This window comes from Apis dorsata, unplaced genomic scaffold, assembly GCF_000469605.1.
Source record: "Apis dorsata unplaced genomic scaffold, Apis dorsata 1.3 scaffold_801, whole genome shotgun sequence".
NCBI lineage: Eukaryota > Metazoa > Arthropoda > Insecta > Hymenoptera > Apidae > Apis > Apis dorsata.
In genome coordinates, this window is record NW_006263941.1 from 78,011 (window position 1) to 85,511 (window position 7,501).

The 7,501-nt window shown below is 25.4% G+C and overlaps 1 protein-coding gene across 1 annotated transcript in view; it reads right to left on the reverse strand.

The window, feature by feature from the left end:
* Positions 1 to 7,501, reverse strand: part of LOC102677131 — a 16,144-nt gene that overhangs the window by 6,842 nt on the left and 1,801 nt on the right. The window lies entirely within an intron of this gene.

Genomic DNA, 7,501 nt, shown 5'->3' on the forward strand with positions numbered 1-7,501 from the left:
ATCAAACTAACTTCTTATTTCACAATATCGAACTCACAGCAATAATAGAGATCACGATTCTATTATATTAAACACGAATAATAAATTTTCGTTTTTTAATTTTAATTTATTTCCAATGTATAAAAAATATATACTAGAAAGTACGTATGGTATTTTAGTTTTAATGAATGTTTCGCAAGGTAGCACATGCAAGAATAAAAAGATTGTTTAGATTCATGTGCATACCAAGAATACTTTCCCATTTCCAAACTGTTTTTTCTTAACGTAACTTAATAAATATATACTTTTCAACTTTTAATTTAATGACTTTATAATTTTTTTATATTAATTAGTTATATTATTATCGGATTTTCAATTTTTATATTAAATATTTTCCCTTACTTGAGGGAGCTTATAGTGAAGCAATAAAATCGATCAGGTTTAAGATTAAGTTTAATTTTTATATTTGAACATGAAAAATATAGCATTATACGCTATATATTTTCACATTGTGGGATATATTTATAAACAAAGTTTTACACAATTTAGAAAACTAGATATATTCTAGTTAGAAACACGTGTTATTTTCTGCAGGATTTACAGGAAAATTTAAAAATAATTCTTCACATCCAATCATAATAACACATTCAATTCACGATCTTGCTACTTAAGATCTACATTCACATTGCAAATAATTTTTTCTACGCCTCTTATTTTTAAAGCTTACGTGTCTATAAGTTTAATGTCCTAGTTTTAAGTAATTATGGAAACTGGAGGATCGTTTCTAACACCGAAACGAAAGTCGTAATCGAGCACGACCTCGATCGTAAAGATTATATAGTAATCTCTATTGAAAAGAGAAAGGGATCGTAAAATCGGTCAGACGTCAGTTCGCACGTTCGGGCATCAGAAAGAGAGAGAATCGAGAAAAAAAAAATTGAGAATGAGCGGTCGAAACGATTTCTATTAAAAAAAAAAAAAAAAAAAAAAGAAAAAAAAAAGAGTAAAATGCTGCACCTGGATTGATTATCTGCATCAATTGATGTCGTTATTCTGATGACGTTTTAACACGCTCACTGCTTGCAAAATTTTTAATGTAATCACAAAGCATCATATTCAAATTATATAACACAATTTGTCAGTGATTATAATATAATGTTTCAAATAATATTATGTTTCAATTCAAGGTAAAGAAATTTACATAACATATAGAAAGCTATGAAAGAATTTTTAATGGAATGAATATATTCTATATATATGAATATATTCTAATATAATAATAATTAATGTTTAGAATTAGAAATTTATAGATTTCGTTTTACTTAGAAATAAAATAGTACTTACATATGAAAACGTGTTAAAAATTTTATATCATAAAAAGAAATATGTATTTAGAATTTTAGAATTTTTTTTTAATATTTAAAATTGAAATTAATTATTTTTTAAGTTGATGAATGAAAGAGATATGCTCACGGAAAGTCAATCAAAATCAAATGAATATCTTAATTCGATTCAATGATTATTGAAAAGCATATGATATACAGATTTAATATAACATAATTCTAATATAAATATTATATGTAGAAGGATAATTATTAAAATATTAATAGAATTTTAATTAATAGAATATTAATAATTTATACGTTGTAAAATTTAAAATAAAAATTTACGTAAAAAATCAAATTATTATGTCAACGTGATAATTTTTTAATCTTATTATTAACAAAATTAAAAGTTATATCATAGAGATTACGTATGTACTTGTTTTGTTTGCTTATTATCGAAACATCAATGGCTGATACAATCACTAGTGTCCTAAGCTTTTCTACGTGGATCGATTAAAAGCATGAATAATAATCGACCAACGATGAATTTCTGTGTAATGAATAAAAGATCAATTACTGTTCAATAGCGTGTAAGAAACAATTCTGTAACAAGACTTCGAAGATTGTTCGAAGTGATCATTCTAAAATCTATTATATTTTATAAAATTGGTAGAAAAATTATTTTTTTTTTTATTTTCTATATTTTATGATTTTTTTTTCTTTAATTGAACTAAAAGAAATATTAATTATTTTATTATTAAATTTGTTCTGGTTTTAAATAAATTCTTTTTATAAATAATAATATTCTTTAATTTATAAATTTGTTCTTAACAGATGAAATGAATATTAATTTTTTGAAAGAAACAAAAAATAATAATAATCATATCTTTCCTTTTTTTTATTAAAATAAACATGTAATGAAAAATAATCCATAATAATTGTTTAATATTAAAATTTCGACATCTTTTATTCTTTCTATCCTTCAATCTTTCTATCAATTGAATCATTACATATTTATATATAATAAGATAAAGATAAGATAAAACAAATTTTCATTATTTTCATTAAAATAAAAAGAAGCAATTAAAGATAATCTATAATATCATATTAACGATTAAAATTTCTAATATATTTTTGCTTTTCCCATTCTTAAGTTGAATTACTTTGATAATATAATTACTCATAAAATTTTAATTAAAATAAAATAATAAAATAATTTTTTAATTGATTATTCAACGAAATAAGAAAAATAATGGGCATTATTTTAATAATGACGTCATTAAAGTTTGTCATCTTTAAAGAAAAAAAAAAAAAAAATGAAACGCAATAAAACTTTCAAATACAGAGAATAAATTTGAATACTGTTTTTTTATTCTCACATAATAATTATGTAATAAAATCCCAGGATTTTAAAGAATATGATAATGTTTACTCACAGAAATATTTATTATTTTAGCGAATTTTCTCGTTTAACGATATAAATTTGCTGAATATATCAAGCAATAAATAAAATATTTCTTATCTCTTATCAATATTATATTAATAAGTATCATAAAAAAAATTTTTAAAAGAAAAATATATTAAATATTGTAATTATTAATAAGTATAAGAACAGTTAATTATTTTTTAAATAAATGAACAATAAATTAAAACGGAAATAAAAAAATATTGAAAACATTTTAAGAAATATTTATATTTGAGACGTTAATTTAGGAATTTCATTTCACAGAAATGAAATTATTAATGATTATTCATAAAATCATTGATTAAAAAAAATGTAATTATTTAAAATTAAATTATTATAACAAAGCTAATTGGAATAAATTTTTCAATTAATAAACTTTTTTATTAGAAATTTTTTTCTTTTCATAGATAATATCATTTGCATAATATAGCAATATTAGCAATTCTGACGCTTTAATTCCTATATTCATCGAATGTAAATCATTCTTCTCCAACGGTGAAATGATCATCTTTAAATCAAATCGAATCTTGCACTTTTAATTATCGATCAAGAGATTTTCTCTGTTAATGAAATTAATTTTTTGCTCTCAAAAACAATATTTTCATTCTTTTTTATCACAATTACTCTTGACTTTTATCAATCATTATTTGGATGAACCAATTGCATAAATTAAGGAATAAAACAATACCAGACAACAATAATTGCGGCACGATATTTGCTTTTTTTTTTTTTTTTTTGTAACGTGAAGATACGACAGCAACGAATCCTCGATGAAAAGAAAACGCAACAGCCGCGTTAGCAGCATCATTGAAATAATCATTGACGAAACGCATGCGTTAAATAGTATGCGAAAATATTAAGGGAAAGTTTAAAAAAAAAAAAAAATGGTGAAAAAAAATTGAGCACAACACCACGATTCTTTTTTTCAGAAAAAAGAAACAAAAAATTTTTCTTCTTCGTCTTAAATTCTGATTATAATCGATGAAAATTCTATTACTTCTAACAATAACGAGTAAGTAATTATAGTAAACTTAACGTAGCCTCGGGTTTCAGGAATCCGTTGGACAGCAGTTTAAAAATACAGCATGTGGACTCTAGGTAGATTGGAAGTTCGATAACGTAGAGACTTGAACGCCTTTTTTCGAGGCCCAATCCTTAACCATATTTCATTTCACGTTTTCATTCGCGAAATATTACCAAGAAGGTAAATAATTAAAATTTATAAGTGTACACGATGTCATAAAATAGTCGTAACAAGGGATAATGTTCTAAAAAAGACAGGATACATAGGATTCTTAGGAGATTGAAAAGTATCTATCTGGAGACCTACACCATGTATTCGATTTAATTTTTTTTTTAGAAATAATTTAATTTTAGAGAGATAAGATACCTAGAATTTCCAGAGCACCAATTGCAAAAAGATCAGAGGATTGAGTAAATTTTTGAAAACTACGCATCAAGTCAGCAGTCTGCAGATGAGAATTCTATGTAAAGTTATTATTTCTTTCTTTTCTTTTTTTTTTTTTTTTTTTTTTTTTCCGTAAACGAAATTCGATTCGCTTTACCAAATTATTCGACTCGACAAGTCGATTTTTTAATAAAAATTTGATTATTATTTGTTCATTAGTAATAAGTAATTCTCGATAACTTAATTCTTCACTTCAAAATAACCACACAATTCCAACAATTTCATATTGGAAATTTAATATCTGAACGTTCATCAGGATCAACCCTAAACGACGATCGATGTCGAAGTTCGAGCAGATCGTTGGCTGTGGTGAAACTTCGTCAAATTTCGCGACTAGACTTCAACAGGTCGACACAGATCGATGGAAAAATTATTGACACAGAGAGACAACGATGAGGGTCAATCAGCAAATATCCACCTCGAGGTTCCATATCCGTACAGCGGTGGCACGTCCATGATGTCGTGACAGAACAAGAAAATTCCAGAGGAACGATGAACGCGCGTTTCAAACGTTTTTTTTTTTTTTTTCCTTTTCCTTTCCTTTTTTTTTTTTTTTTTTTTTCGTAAAACTTTCGTCACACGTCGAACTTCTGTCGAAGAGTAAAACAAGCTCCCTCGAGCTTACTTTGGAACGTTTGATGACCATTGAAAGAAAAGTTTCAAAAACGCGTTTTTAAACTCGTTAAAAATTGCCAATATTTTAACGTTTCGACCAAAACGTTTTGAAGTTCAAGTAACGAGACTTATACTCGTTGAGTATAATATGCTATATATATATATGTGTGTGTGTGTACGAGGAATTCAATATACCTATCTCACTTCCATTCAAGCGGCTTTTTTAGTCGTGTATTGTATAATATACGCATATACACATCACTAATGATAATGGAAAAAAAGCATGATATAATTTTGATCTATTCGAAGTAGGCTAATTTTGTTCTTTCATCTGTGTAAAAATGATTTCCTTAAAGGAAATTTTAAAAATCTGTTTTTTATTATATTCCCGTAACATAAATCTATATATATATATATTTTTTTTTCTTCAACTAATTAATGTATTAATGTTATGAAAAATACAATTTAAAATCTAAATTTTCAGGCTTTATATTATTCGACATATTCGTTATGAATTATTATATTTCTGTGTTAAACTGTAAGTTCAACTCTTTTTTTTTTTTTTTTTTTTAAATTTAAAATTTCACTTGTAAAACGTAATTTAATACTTCAATTTCATCCATAAATTCATCTTCCATTTCTGCAAAATTTTTCATGTGTAATACATACACACATTTACTTTTTCCAATTTCGTTTCTTTTCTTTTATGATAAAATTCATGAAGATAGGAAGAGGGAATAGGAAGTATATTGATCCGAAATTGCCGTAATTCGTAAAGCTGGCTGCATATTCGTTACGGGAACAAAAGATATGTTGAAACATACGAATAAGAGAAAAAGAAATCCAACGAGAGACAACGAGATTCGATTTCATTCACCAGACTTTTATGCGGTCAATCTGAATCAGTAGCTGCATCAACTTACAAGTAGTCGCCGCAACCAAACGCAGTTTTTCTCCTTTATATTTATTTTTCCCTTTCCCTCGTTTACTTTTCTGCATTGCCACTATTATATATAAGAAAATAATTTTATTTATATCGAAAATTCGAAACCTCTCTTGTTCTAGACTTTTTTAAAACGATCTAAAAATACTTATTTAATTTATTTTTAAACTTTAATTATAAGTATTTTTATTAATTAATAATTTTATATACTTTGACTGCACGTTATATATTCATGAGAACAAAAGAAGTTTCGAATATCATAAAAAATTACGAGCTTTCGATTTTCTCGAATAAACGTTAAAAAAACGCGCTTTCACCGTGAATGAAAGTATTAGCATAACTATTAAAAGTATCGATTATAAAATATATAAGGGCCCAGTGATGCAAACAATTAGTAGCATCTTTCTCTTCCTTTCTCGTGTTGTATGCACGATCTGATATACATCATCAGTAGTACGATGTATTGTTGTGTAGATATAAGATTAATGACCGATTGCCATCGTCCACATATACATTTTGATCCATGAGTTTCCTCGTCGCTCAGCACCACAATTAATATTTCTTGCGACGGTGTGTGAAACGATTGTGCTAACAATAATAATAAAATAATATGATTGCTTTTTAGCAGTGTTAGAATTCATAAATTCAATAATTTTGTTGAATTGAAAGAACGATTATTTCGAATTCTAAGAGTATTATTTTTTTTTACGAATATTTTTTAAAGAAATCAAATCTTTGGGTTTTTATAAAAGTCTGTTTTATATATCATTGTTTTTAATGATTGTACGTTTTATGTATGTTGTTTAACTTAATACGTATTATTAGGAACTAGTACCATGTTATAATCCTAAATTTTAGCCACAAAAATGGAAAATTTACGCTATTTTTAATGGATTCAATACATACTTTGAACAGAAGGAAAAAAACTGCACTTCATAAAATGGTGCAAAGTATACAACAGGAAAAACAGAGTAGAATAATTCGATGACCATTGTGTCCACGTAGAACAGTGCAAACGGAAATGCACTTGAATGATAAGGCGATGACTCCCAGCGTTCAAGGACCTTGCAAGAAAAATGCACTCCTTTCTTGCGCTCCTCTTAACTTATATTTTTTTAAATAAACTAAATATGTAAAAATCACGATTCATACATAAACGACCTTTATCCGCGCCTTTTTATTTTTAATTGGATTTCGACATTTTTTACTACTTTCTTTTTGTAGAAAAATAATTAAATACTTATATATAAATACTTTGTATATAAAAAAAATAAATTATTATATTAAATCTTATTATTTCCTATATTTTTAGAATTTTTGTTGTAAAAATAATTATATGGACGTACGATACATGTATTTTAATTTAAATTTTGCAAAATATATTATTGCTTTATTTATGCATGGCTTCTTATTTATGAATAAACTTACCTTCTATGAATAATGAATGAATCAAATAATCATAGTTGCTGCATTTTAAAATAATATACTTCGAAATATTTAAACGCATAATGGAATAGGTTATTAAAAGAAAAATTTGATATGATACATTTTAAACATATTTTCAAGTTCTATTTTATGCAAAATGAGCAGAATCCATGATTATGATCCTCTATATCAACTTAAAACTTTTACAGAAAAATATGAGTTTATATGAAAAATGTTTCTCTTCAAAAAAGTTTTCCTTTTAGAAATTTTTTTTTTTTTTT